The following is a 13,630-nucleotide window of genomic DNA, read 5'->3' as shown; positions in this document are numbered from 1 at the left end:
TAATGAATCACGCTGCACCATCTGGCAGTCTGACGGAATAATCTGGGTTTGACGGATGCCAAGAGAATACTACCTGTCCCAATGCATAGTGCCAACTGTAAAAGTTTGGTGGAGGAGGAAAAATGGTCTGGGCCTGTTTTTCATGGTTCGGGCCAGGCCCCTTAGTTCCAGTGTAGAGAAATCTTAACGCTACAGCATACAATGGTATTCTAGACAATTCTGTGCTTCGAACTTTGTAGCAACAGTTTGGGGAAGGCCCTTTCCTGTTTCAGCATGACAATGCCCCCGTGCACAAAGCGAGGTCCATACAGAAATGGTTTGTCAAGTTTGGTGAGGAAGAACTTGACTGGCCTGCACAGAGCCCTGACCTCAAGCCTATCGAATACTTTTGGGATGAAATGGAACACCAACCCGGAGTCAGGCCTAATCGCCCAACATCAGTGCTCAACCTTACTAATGCCCTTGTGGCTGAATATAAGCAAGGCCCCGCAGGAATGTTTCAACATCCAGAGGAAAGCCTTCCCAAACTGTGAAAGCCTCCTCAAACTGTGAAAGCATTCCCAAACTGTGGTTGTAGAAACCAGACAACAAAGTTTCAAGGTTGTTGTAGCAGTAAAGGGGGGACCAACTCCATATTAAAGCCCATGATTTTGGAATGAGATGTTCGATGAGCAGCTGCCCACATACTTTTGGTCATGTAGTGTAGCTATAGTGATTAATGGCACTGCCAAGATGGAGAGGAGGTACAGGAAAATGTATTTCATTGTGGATGCAGCGGAGCGGTTCTTGGGACTGAAAGATTTCTCGGTGGAGGAGTTGCATGGAGTAGGTGGAGGAGTTGCATGGAGTATTGTCACAAGACGTACCACCCTCTCAGGGCCTAGAGCCTGAGAAGGGAGATATGGAGATTTGAAGGAAAGAATGAAGTGGGAGTTTGTTTGGATTTTTCAATGTACTATTTTTATTTGGCGTAATTAAGTTAGTTTTCCATATCACGTGTGGATTTTCTTTTAATCTTGTTTTTTCAATCTGTCCAATACACCTTTTTGGGTTGTAGTCTACCATAAAACCCACAGACGAAGAAGAAAAAAGAGGAGGTATGGGGTGTGATTTTCTTGTAGGCAGAGTGCATTAGAGTAGGATTCTATCGCATTGACAGGCAGACTCAGGCCTATACTCTACTCAGACCGGTGCGCCTTAACCAATCAGAGCTGCAGTAGCCATCTTTGAAAAGCTAGTCAGGTAAAGAGCTTTTTTATGTCTTAAAGGGATGTGTTGTATTTTTAGATGGTCTTGAATAAGCTAAGTAGCCAATTAGCACAGCGTAGCATAATTTGTCTGATTCTCTGTAATAATGGTATGAGAATAATAATGTATTTGATTTTTTATGTAGTTTCTTGCATTTAAACAAAGTTTTCAGTCACTTCAATATCTGAAGGACAAGTGGATAAACAGGTTAATGTCAAGCACTGCATGTTTTTTTTCAAAAGTCTTGTGGAATGTAGGCATTGAACACCACACATTGGCTGCTACTGTAGGCTGAATGATAGAACAGCTATTTTCATGTTATAATGTTATGGGAAGCGTTTTCCTTCATTATGATCAAATAGCCACAGTAGCCTACTTGATCACTGTTAAAACTGTAACTTAAAGCAGGTACAGCTTCAGTGTTCACAGTAAATGTGCGCTGGAAGTTGCACAGAACATTCAAGCAGACCTGAAATTTGCTCAGTGCATTTTTTTTTTTGAGGGAACATTGGGTGTGAGTAGCTCCATTTTGTATAGACAAAACTGTGGTTATAGGGCCGCTAGAGATCCTGGTTCGAGTCCAGGTTCTTTCACAACCGGCCGCGACTGGGAGACCCATGGGGCGGCGCACAATTAGCCCAGCGTCGTCCGGGTTAGGGAGGGTTTGTCCGGCTGGGATGTCCTTGACCAATCGCGCTCTAGCAATTCCTGTGGCGGGCCGGGCGCAAAATTGGTGCGGCTGGCGTCCGGGTTAAGAGGACATTGTGTGTGTGTGTGTGTGTGTGCGCGCATGAATGGGAGTGTGAGTTATGGTGAATATGTGTAGGAGGGTGGGAGAGAATGGGTGTGTGGATGTGTAACAGTATAACTTTAAACCGTCCCCTCGCCCCGACACGGGCGCGAACCAGGGACCCTCTGCACACATCAACAACGGTCGCCCACGAAGCATCGTTACCCATCGCTCCACAAAGGCCGCGGCCCTTGCAGAGCAAGGGGCAACACTACTTAAGTCTCAGAGCAAGTGACGTAACTGATTGAAATGCTACTAGCGCGTACCCGCTAACTAGCTAGCCATTTCACATCCGTTACACTCACCCCCCTTTCAACCTCCTCCTTTTTCCGCAGCAACCAGTGATCCGGGTCACGGCACCAATGTAACAGTATAACTTTAAACCGTTACAGATGCATAGAGTATATGTTGTGTGGGAATGTATGAGAATGGATTAGTTAGTAGATGGATAGATGGGGGTGAGTGTGTCTGAGAGGAAGGGAGGGTGGGAAAAGATGGGAGGTTGGGAAAAGCTTGGCTTGGTTGTGTAAGGATGGGAGGTAGGGACAAGCTTGGCTTGGTTGGGCAAAAATGGGAGGTTGGGACGGCTTGGGTGGGGTAAAGGTGGAGTAAAACTGGGAGGGAGAGGGGGAGAGGGATACATTTGTGTTGGGAGAGAGGGAAGGAAGGATTTATCTATACTGCAATGTATTTGTATTTATTTTGGTGACTTTAAAACCTGCTGTAAAATGAATAAAAGTTCTGTACAGATTAGGAGACGATGTCAAGTAATTTAAAAAGAAAAATCATGTTTTTATTTAACCTTTATTTAACTAGGCACGTCAAACCCGGACGATGCTGGGCCAATTATTATTAGTCCTTGTTTGCCTTGATAGCTTAGATTCAATGGTGGTTATTGGTTATTGAGTGGAGATTGGGACGGGGTGGCTAGTAGGGCATCAGACACTTCTTTGAAGTATGTGTGTTGCCGCCCTTCACTCATCTCACTTCGGTCACAAAGTCCTTCGCTATATCATCTACTACATCTTGCCATCTTGATGTAATGTATTACTAGCCACTTTAAACAATGCCACTTTTATATGTTTACATAACCTACATTACTCATCTTATATGTATATACTGTGCTCTATACCATCTACTGCATCTTGCCATCTTGATGTAATGTATCACTAGCCACTTTAACAATGCCACTTTATATGTTTACATACCCTACATTACTCATCTCATATGTATATACTGTACTCTATACCTTCCACTGCATCTTGCCTATGCCGTTCTATACCATCACTCATTCATATCTTTTTTTATGTACATATTCTTATTTATTCCTTTACACTTGTGTGTATAAGGTAATTGTTGTGAAATTGTTAGGTTAGATTACTCGTTGGATATTACTGCATTGTCGGAACTAGAAGCACAATCATTTCGCTACACTCGCATTAACATCTGCTAACCATGTGTATGTGACAAATAACATTTGATTTGATTTGATTTGGTCTCTTGGTGGACCCACTCTCCTCAAGTAGAGCCCACCAGCCACTATACTTTAATTGAATTCACAAGGTATTACAAACTGACAAAAGGACTTAAGTGACGGTCTTTCTCCAATGTATTTGCAAAGACATAATTCACATATGTTTGGTACATTAGGAGAGCAGTTGGAGCTTAAATGGCCTAAAAAGACACAGCAGCTCAAAGTACAAATAAGTACTTTGCTTTATGTTTTTTTGTTTTTGTTTTGTGTGTTCTCTGTTTAATGTCTGCCCAGTATACATGTTCACATGTTCTATATAGGTGAAGTATACAATAACTATTCATTCATACTATGTCCACCGCCCTTATATGACATGTCTGCTAAAATGTGTTATCTGATTCTTCAATGATAAATGGAACAGACAAGGTCAACTTTGATTCTATGCAAGTAAAGACCAACAAAAGCCAACTTATTACATGGAATGTGCACAGGCTCCATGATGGCAAAAAAGCACAAAGTTCTTGAATATTTAAAGAGATTATCAGCAGATGTAGTTTTGCTGCAAGAGTGACATTTAAAAATAAGGAGAAATTTAAGATTTAAAGAGGACCTGTGTTGTGGAGGCCTATGCTTCTTCCTACCATTAGGAAATAAGAATACACATTTTTCCCTTATATCCCAGCACACGGACCAAGAAGGCTGTTTTCTAATGCTGAATTGTACCTTACATAGTGAATAATATACACATTGATTTAATTGTACATCCCCCGGGGAAAATCTGGTGTTGTTAGATGGAATTCAAGCTATATTCGATCGAATCCAGACAAAAGCTATTATTTTATATGGAAACCTAAATCCCTCATTTGACCACTTAAACCGACATAGCAATAAAAAAAGGCAAATTCAAGGAGCCTCCAAAGAGGCTAAAATATGTCATAGCTTCAAATAATTCACAGGACACCTGGAGATTGTTATTCCCAACTACAAAAGACTGCTCCTTTTATCTGATAGTAAGAAAAGCTATTCAAGAATTGAGTACATTTTTCCCCCCCAAAAATGCACTCAACAATTTACTGGGTTCAAAAAGCCATGACATATGAGATCATTCTCCTGTATCATGCTTAATTACACACAAACAACTAACAGATTATGGTGAATGAACAGAGCGCATCATCAAGACCCGAAATGTATTATATACATACATTTAAAAAGTAGAGGACAGAGAAAAGCCCACCCCCAACATAATTTGGGAAGCTTTTAAGGTGTACATTAGGGGAATGATAATCTCATACAGCAAAATTTTTATCTGAGTTAGAAATTAAATAAAAATAAAAAGATGTCACTATCTTATCATTTTAAAAGATAAGGATACAAATGCTTTAATTAGAAACAACAACACTATTAATGACAATTTTAAACAATCATAAAGCAACTATCAGCAGCAACTATCAGCAGACAAAAAATAATCACTAAAAATAGAAATCACCCCAAAATAAATATTAGACAGTGTTAAAACATTCACATGGAGAAAATAACCAGGTATGGATGGCTTTTCCATAGAATTTTATTATACATTCTGGGACAAAGTAGCGCCCCTATTTAAACAAATGACAACACAGGTCCATCAATTCAGTGCTTTGTAGTTCCATGTTGTGATGGTATTTTCTGTTAAACCTTACTATGCTTGTCTACTAAAATATCAGTCTTTAAGCCTAGGCATTGGGCTTGAGATTGTTAAAGAAACTAACTCATATAAGATAGAAAAGTGCGTGTGCATTAATAAGAGGCTCATTCTAACTGTTCTGTGTGTGTAGCATGACCCCATGAAATCTGGGCGCTCAGCCAAGAGCTGACAGAAACTAGCTAGTTCCTCTTAGCTTAACTGGAGACAGGGCAAAATGTTATTTTCTGCACATCAGTGATAGAGCTATTGTTCTGTTTGGAGCCTGTTTCTGGGCGAAAGATTCAAGTTTTGTATGTGTGTGATCAGTACGACCATACATTATCTGGGCCAACAGTCAAAGGCGCTTGCTTGCCCAACTTACTAGAGTAAGTATATCTGGAGTGACTTCCTGTCATTCTGGCCCCTATTGTCCTCACTCAGTTGCGACAGACTGAGGCAACCTTTTCACCCAGTTGTCTCCCCTCACACACACATACACATACATAGGGTCACGTGTTTTGCAGATTCTTGCATGGGGTAGCTTCGTACAGGAGGCTCTCACTCCATTTTACCTGCGTGAGTGGTGCGACCAGCCTCCTTATTATAATATATTTTTTATAAAAGTAATACCTTGATTGATTATTGACTTTGCCTCTCCTCATTATTAGTTAAAGGTAGAATTTTCACCACATTCTATCAAACTGTTATTTCAGTTATATTTAAAACTAGGAAAATCTGGATAGCACTGCAGACTACAAAATAAAATAAATACGAAGTTTATAAGCAACAGAATGGCAAAAGTCTAACCAGACAATACATATTAATTAAACAGGGTTTATTAAAAATATAAATTTACAAACAAATACAATAAAGGTGGCCAGCTAAAGGGTGATCAAGCCTTAGCTTGTGTCCCATGCCCAATTAAGATTTCCCACGGGACTATGCAAGGCAGGGGCGTCCTCTTCCCTGAGCCAGCCCTACAGCTGACCGCATACCTCAGATCTGAATTGGGTTCTCAGGTGGGGGTGGGGGGTCATGAAGTTATAGCCCAGCAAGGGTCCTTCCATTTGATCCAGATCCACTGGCTGCCTCTTTCAGCTGCTTGAGAAACTGCTCTGACGGTCTGCCGCAGAGCCTGTCCATGGATTCCAAGTTCTTTCAGCAACCTGATGGTGGAAGAAGCCACGAATCCACTGCATCCCACTTCAACTGGCCAGACTTTTGCATTCCAGCCACGCTGAGTTGCGTCTGCTGCCAACTCTGTGTAACGCAGTTTCTTACGCTCGTAGGCCTCTTCAACAGAGTTTTCCCACAGGACTGTGAGCTCTATGATGTACACAGCCTTTCGTGAAGGGGACCAGAGTACCATGTCTGGCCTAAGGTTGGTAGAAGCAATCTCAGGTGGAAAAATTAGTTGCTGGCCAATATCGACAAGCATCTTCCAGTCCCGGGCCATGGCTAGGTGTCCAGTTTCTGGCTTCGTAGGAGGATGCTTGAGCCTTTTCTGTCCCTCCCGGATGAATGTTGTTGTTTTGACGGGATTGCCTGCTTTTGGAGGTAATGAATTGGTTGCACTCCGCTTGGTCTCAAGTGCTGCAGCCAGGCTCTTGAGGACCTGATTGTGCTTCCAGGTGTAGCGGCCTTGTGAGAGGCTGGTCTTGCAACCTGTCATTATATGCCTGAGAGTCACTGGAGCTTGGCAGAGGGGGCAGGTTGGGTCCTCGCCATACCATTGATGTAGGTTTTTTGGTGATGGAAGCACATCATAAACAGCTCTTATGATGAAGCTGATGTTGCTTGCCTCCATTTGCCAAAGCTCACTCCAGTTGATCTTTCTCCTCTCCAGGCCTTCCCACTGCGTCCATTGCCCTTGTTTAGCAAGAGAGACAGCCTTTGCACTTCTTGCAGTCTCCTCGTGTCTGCGCACCTCCTCGACCACCAGCTTCCTGCGTTCAGATGTTGTTGCCTTATGGAACGTTGGTTTGCTTGCTGCCAGGCCAAAGCCTCCTCTTCCATGCTGGATATTCCCCACAATGTCTTGGTGTCTCAGGGCTGATGTTGCTTGCTGCACAGCCTTGGATGATGTCCATTTCCATCCAGTTTGTAGGGGAGGTGCAGCCTTGCTAATGGTCTGGTCTTTGGAGTCCTTCAATGTCATCTAAATCTTACTTTAGAGCACTTGTACTCCTCCGTTAGACTTATAAGAGGTAGTTCAAGGACCCCTTTGGCATAGAGGCCGAAGTTACTCAGGCATCGTGGGACACCCAGCCATTTCTTCACGTATGAGGTAATGGTTCGCTCCATCTTGGTTCGCTCCATCTTCTCAAGCAACTGAATGGCAAAAGTCTAACCAGACAATACATATTAATTAAACAGGATTTATTAAAAATATATATTTACAAACAAATACAATAACATATTTCAGTACAATACACGGAAAAACAAGATATAGATGTATCAATAATGGTTGTTGATGCCGAAAAGGCTTTCGACCGTCTTGAATGGCCTTTTCTATTCAAAACGTTGGAAGCCTTCAACTTTCCACCTGAAATAATACATTTAATAAAAATATTATATAAATATCCTGAAGCAAAAATATACATGTACACAAATACAACATTATATAACAAAATTGCTTTAGAAAGGGGCACAAGACGGGGATGTCATCTCTCCCCATTTATGTTATCGCTGGCAATTGAACCGCTTGCAGAAAGAATTAGACAGGACTCATAAAATATTAACTCATGCAATCCTTTGGGGACCACAAAAAAATATCTAAAACTTAAGATGCTTAATAAGTGACAACAAACAACAAATATATAAAGATAACTCTATCCCATTACTCAACCATATCAGAGCAGATGAATTTAAATGGAACTTAAATGGAGCAATCTTCCCATGAATCTTACAGATAGAACAAACCTCTTCAGAATGGCATTGCTCCCAAAGTTGTAATATTTATTTTCGGTAATACCAATTACCCCACCGAAGACATTCTTTAAAAAAAAGTATACTCAGCAATAACAGACTTTATGTGGGCAAATAAAATCTCCCTAAGTCTGACTTGCAATTGAATCACCTTGCCACCCAAGGCTTTTACTTGAGACATATTGATAAATGCACTAAAGAAGAACAATGAGTAAATAAGGGTTAAGGGAAAGGGAAAGGGGGACTCCTAGTCAGTTGTACAACTGAATACATTCAACTGAAATGTTTCTTCCGCACTTAACCCAACCCCTCTGAATCAGATATTGAAGATTTGCATACTCACCCCTAGAATCTTTTCACGTCGATTTTCAAATGATAAAGATAAGAACATTAATAACTTCAAAGTTAAGAACAATATAACAATATGGAAGAACATTTAACGGACTATACAAGAATCAATATCACTCCTTAAAATCACAGCCCTATGGAACAATCATTGGATATCTTTTCATAATCCACCGATAAAATGGTCCACATGGAAAACTAAAGGCATAGAAACCGTAAATGACGGTAATGGGAAATACATTTATTTCCATGACAGAATTAAGAAGTGTCACGACTTCAGCCGAAGTCGGGTCCTCTCCTTGTTCGGGCGGCGCTCGGCGGTCGGCGTCGCCGGTCTTCTAGCCATCATCGATCCACTTTTCATTTTCCATGTGTTTTGTTTAGTTTTTCAGTATAAACTAATGTACAGAATGTATTATACAAGAAGCATAATTCACAAATGATACAGCACAACGACAGTCATGTCTTAAGTGTAAAACTAACAATGCCTCAATAATCCATGCCTTCTGGGAATGGTGAAATCCCAAAATTAGGGTCAGAGTTAGGAAGTTAGCTGTCAGAAGTATTACAATATAAATGTAGGCCTACTTTTAATCCGTCTGTCTGCATATTTCAAGACATGCCATATGAGTGGGGCAGTGAGATAGCCGATGGGTTGGACAATACTCTTCTCGTCAATTGTCTTGAAAAAACATATATTTAACTGGAAATCAACCTATCCTTCATCGTTAAGACAATGGAAAAATCATATGCGTCATTATCTGAATATTGAAAGAACGTAGGTGACGGAGAGGAACAAAATGGTGCAATTCAAGGACATGTGGCAGAGAGTAGTGCAGGCACTGGAGATATGGGTGAGAACAGGTGGGTCTGGACACGAGTGATGTAGTTGATGTTTGTGTGCTTCTGTATGTTGTCTTTTGTAGCCTCTGTGTATGTTTTGTTTTGTATTGTTTGAAGAAAATGAAATTAAGATAAGACAGCTGCCAATATGAATCTTCAGTGTACAGTTCCTCTTTTTACTTGAGCTCATAAAGACCATTGGTCTTATGACTATTTATCCCATAAAAGCACACAAATCAATCATTTCTGTGTTAACCTGTACTGCTCTGGCGTTCCGCCAGCGGAACTCCTCCCACATTCCACTGAAAAGGCAGAGCGCGAAATTCAAAATATATTTTTTAGAAATATTTAACTTTCACACATTAACAAGTCCAATACAGCAAATTAAAGGTACACATCTTGTGAATACAGCCAACATGTCCGATATTTATTTTTTTTTACAGTGAAAACAGCACGTATATTTATGTTAGCTCACCACCAAATACAAAAAAGGACAGACATTTTTCACAGCACAGGTAGCATGCACAAAGCCAACCTAACTAACCAAGAACCAACCAAACTAACCAACTTCATCAGATGACAGTCTTATAATATGTTATTCAATAAATCTATGTTTTGTTCGAAAAATGTGCATATTTCAGGTATAAATCATAGTTTACATTGAGCTACAATCAGAAATTGCACCGAAAGCAGCCATAATAATTACAGTAACCAACGTCAAATACCTAAATACTCATCATAAAACATTTCTGAAAAATACATAGTGTACAGCAAATGAAAGACAGGCATCTTGTGATTCCAGCCAATATTTCCGATTTATGAAGTGTTTTACAGCGCAAACACAATATAGCGTTATATTAGCTTACCACAATAGCCAGAAACACAAGCCATTTCCCAGTAGCAAAAGTTAGCGATCGTAACAAACCAGCAAAGGATATATAATTTTTGACTAACCTTGATATGCTTCATCAGATGACAGTCCTATAACATCAGGTTATACATACACTTATGTTTTGTTCAAAAATGTGCATATTTAGAGCTGAAATCAGTGGTTATACATTGTGCTAACGTAGCTACTTTTTCCCACAACGTCCGAATATTTTTCTGCCACTTTTTCTGACACACATATTCTGACCAAATAGCTATTCATAAACATAACTAAAAAATACATGTTGTATGTCACGATCGTGTGGTGGATTGACGGACCAAAACGCAGCTTTAGGAAAATAAGCCATCTCCTTTTATTGGTGAAGAAGGCAAAACGAAAACAAAAACACTTAAACACTAAACAAAACAAGAAAACGATCGTGACAGAACTACTCACCATTACAGGACCAAGCGGCATGGAAAGCGGCAACAGGACCCACCTACACAGGATTCGTGGACATGGGAGGAGATACTGGATGGTAAGGGGCCGTGGGCACAACCGGGAGAATATCGCCGTCCTCGTGAAGAGCTGGAGGCAGCTAAAGCCGAGAGGAGGCGATATGAGGAGGCAGCACGGAGACAAGGCTGAAAACCCGTGAGTACAACCCAAAAATTTCTTGGGGGGGGCCTTAAAGGGAGTGTGGCGAAGTCAGGTAGGAAACCTGCGCCTACTCCCTGTACTTACCGTGGAGAGCGAGAGTACGGGCAGACACCGTGTTACGCAGTAGAGCGCACGGTGTCTCCTGTACGCGTGCATAGCCCGGTTCGGTACGTTTCAGCTCCACGTATCGGCCGGGCTAGACTGAGCGTTGAGCCATATGTCATGAAGCCGGCCCAACGCATCTGGTCACCAGTGCGTCTCCTCGGGCCGGCGTACATGGCACCAGCCTTACGCATGGTGTCCCCGGTTCGCCTACATAGGCCGGTGCGGGTTATTCCACCTCCCCGCACTGGTCAGGCGACGGGGAGCATACAACCAGGTAAGGTTGGGCAGGCTCGGCGTTCAAGGGAGCCAGTACGCCTGCACGGTCCGGTATTTCCGGCGCCACCTCCCCGCCCTAACCTAGTACCACCAGTGCCTCCTCCACGCACTAGCTATATGGTGCGTGTCTCCAGCCCTTTACCACCAGTGTCTAAACCACGCACCAAGCCTCCTGTGTGTCCCCAGAGTCCTGTGCGTCCTGTTGCTGCTCCCCGCACTAGCCCTGAGATGCGTGTCCCCAGCCCGGTGCCACCAGTCCCGGCACCACGCACCAGGCCTACAGTGCGCCTCAGCCGGCAGGAGTCTGCCGTCTGCACAGCGATGACTGAACTGCCCGTCTGCCAAGCGCCATCTGAGCCATCCGTCTCCCCAGCGCCATCTGAGCCATCCGTCTCCCCAGCGCCATCTGAGCCATCCGTCTGCAATGAGCCTGCAAAGCCGCCCGTCTGCCATGAGCCTGCAAAGCCGCCCGTCTGCCATGAGCCCACTGAGCCGCCAGCCAGACAGGAGCCGCTAGAGCCGCCAGCCAGACAGGAGCCGCTAGAGCCGTCCGTCAGACAGGATCTGCCAGAGCCGCCAACCAGACAGGATCTGCCAGAGCCGCCAACCAGACAGGATCTGCCAGAGCCGCCAATCAGACAGGAGCAGCCAGATCAGTCAGCCAGCCATGAGCAGCCAGATCCGTCAGCTAGCCATGAGCAGCCAGATCCGTCAGCTAGCCATGAGCAGCCAGATCCGTCAGCTAGCCATGAGCAGCCAGATCCGTCAGCTAGCCATGAGCAGCCAGATCCGTCAGCTAGCCATGAGCAGCCAGATCCGTCAGCTAGCCATGAGCAGCCAGATCCGTCAGCTAGCCATGAGCTGCCATTCCTCAGTCCGGAGCTGCCCCTTACCCTGGTGCTGCCCCTTACCCTGGTGCTGCCCCTTATCCTGGTGCTGCCCCTTACCCTGGTGCTGCCCCTTACCCTGGTACTGCCCCTGACCCTGGTACTGCCCCTGACCCTGGTACTGCCCCTTACCCTGGTACTGGCTCTTAGTCCGGAGCTGCCCCTTAGTCCGGAACTCCCCCTTAATGCAATGGGGTTAATGTGGAGGGGGGTCATTTGGAGGAAGCCTAGGAGGTGGTTAGGGACTGTGGTGACGTGGGGACCACAACCAGAGCCGGAGCCGCCACCGTGGATGGAAGCCCACCCAGACCCTCCCCTAGACTGTGTAATGGTGCGCCCGGAGTTCGCACCTTAAGGGGGGGGTTATGTCACGCCCTGGCCTTAGTATTCTTTGTTTTCTTTATTATTTTAGTTAGGTCAGGGTGTGACATGGGGAATGTTTGTGTTTTGTTGGTTTTGGGTGTTTTTATGGTAAAGGGGTTGTTGGGTATAGTATATGGGTTTGTGTGGAGTACATGTGTCTAGTGTTGTCTATGTATGTTTAGTTGTCTAGGAGAGTCTATGGTTACCTGAATGAGTTCCCAATTAGAGACAGCTGATTTCGGTTGTCTCTGATTGGGAGCCTTATTTAGGGTAGCCATAGGCTCTCATTGGTGGTGAGTAGTTGTCTATGTCAGAACGTTTGTAGCCTGTGTGTGTAAGTGCACAACGTTATTTAGCTTCACGATCATTTGTTATTTTGTTTGTTTGTAATAGTGTTTTTTCGTTTCATGTTCATCTTCGTTCGTTTAATTAAAAGAAGATGGCTTATTTTCCTAAAGCTGCGTTTTGGTCCGTCTCTCCACCACACGATCGTGACATTGTATAGGAAATGATAGATACACTAGTTCTTAATGCAATCGCCATGTTAGAAATAACTTCATTACGACATAAGGCTTAGTTATGCTGAGCGAGTGCCCAAAACCTGGGAGCAAAACTAATAGTACACAGTTCGACAGATATATGAAATAGCATCATAAAATGGGTCCTACTTTTGCTGATCTTTCATCAGAATGTTGTACAAGAGGTCCTTTGTCAAGAACAATCGTTGTTTGGATTTAGAACGTCCTTTTTCCCTCTTGAATTAGCAAGCGCACTAGCCAAGTGGCTCGAAGCTCTCCTTCCTGAACAAAGGCACATAACGCAACACCCCTAACGTCCTGAATAAATTTCAATAGTTTAATAAAACTATATTGAAAAAACATACTTTACGATGATATTGTCACATGTATCAAATAAAATCAAAGCCGGAGATAGTAGTCGCCTATAACGAAAGCTTTTCAGAAGGCAATTCCAGGTCCAACCTCGCGCTTTCCAGAAAACAGGAAATGGATGACATGTCATTCCAAGAGGATTTATTCCATCTCAGACCAAGATAAACACTCCATTTCTTCTCTCACTGCCTCTTGACATCTAGGGGAAGGTGTATGACGTGCATGTATACTAATACGTATCATGCCCATTTATAGGCAGGACCTAGAACAGAGCATCGATTTCAGATTTT

The sequence above is a fragment of the Salvelinus fontinalis genome, chromosome 6, assembly GCF_029448725.1.
Source record: "Salvelinus fontinalis isolate EN_2023a chromosome 6, ASM2944872v1, whole genome shotgun sequence".
Classification (NCBI taxonomy): domain Eukaryota; kingdom Metazoa; phylum Chordata; class Actinopteri; order Salmoniformes; family Salmonidae; genus Salvelinus; species Salvelinus fontinalis.
Note: the sequence above shows the minus strand (reverse complement) of the source record.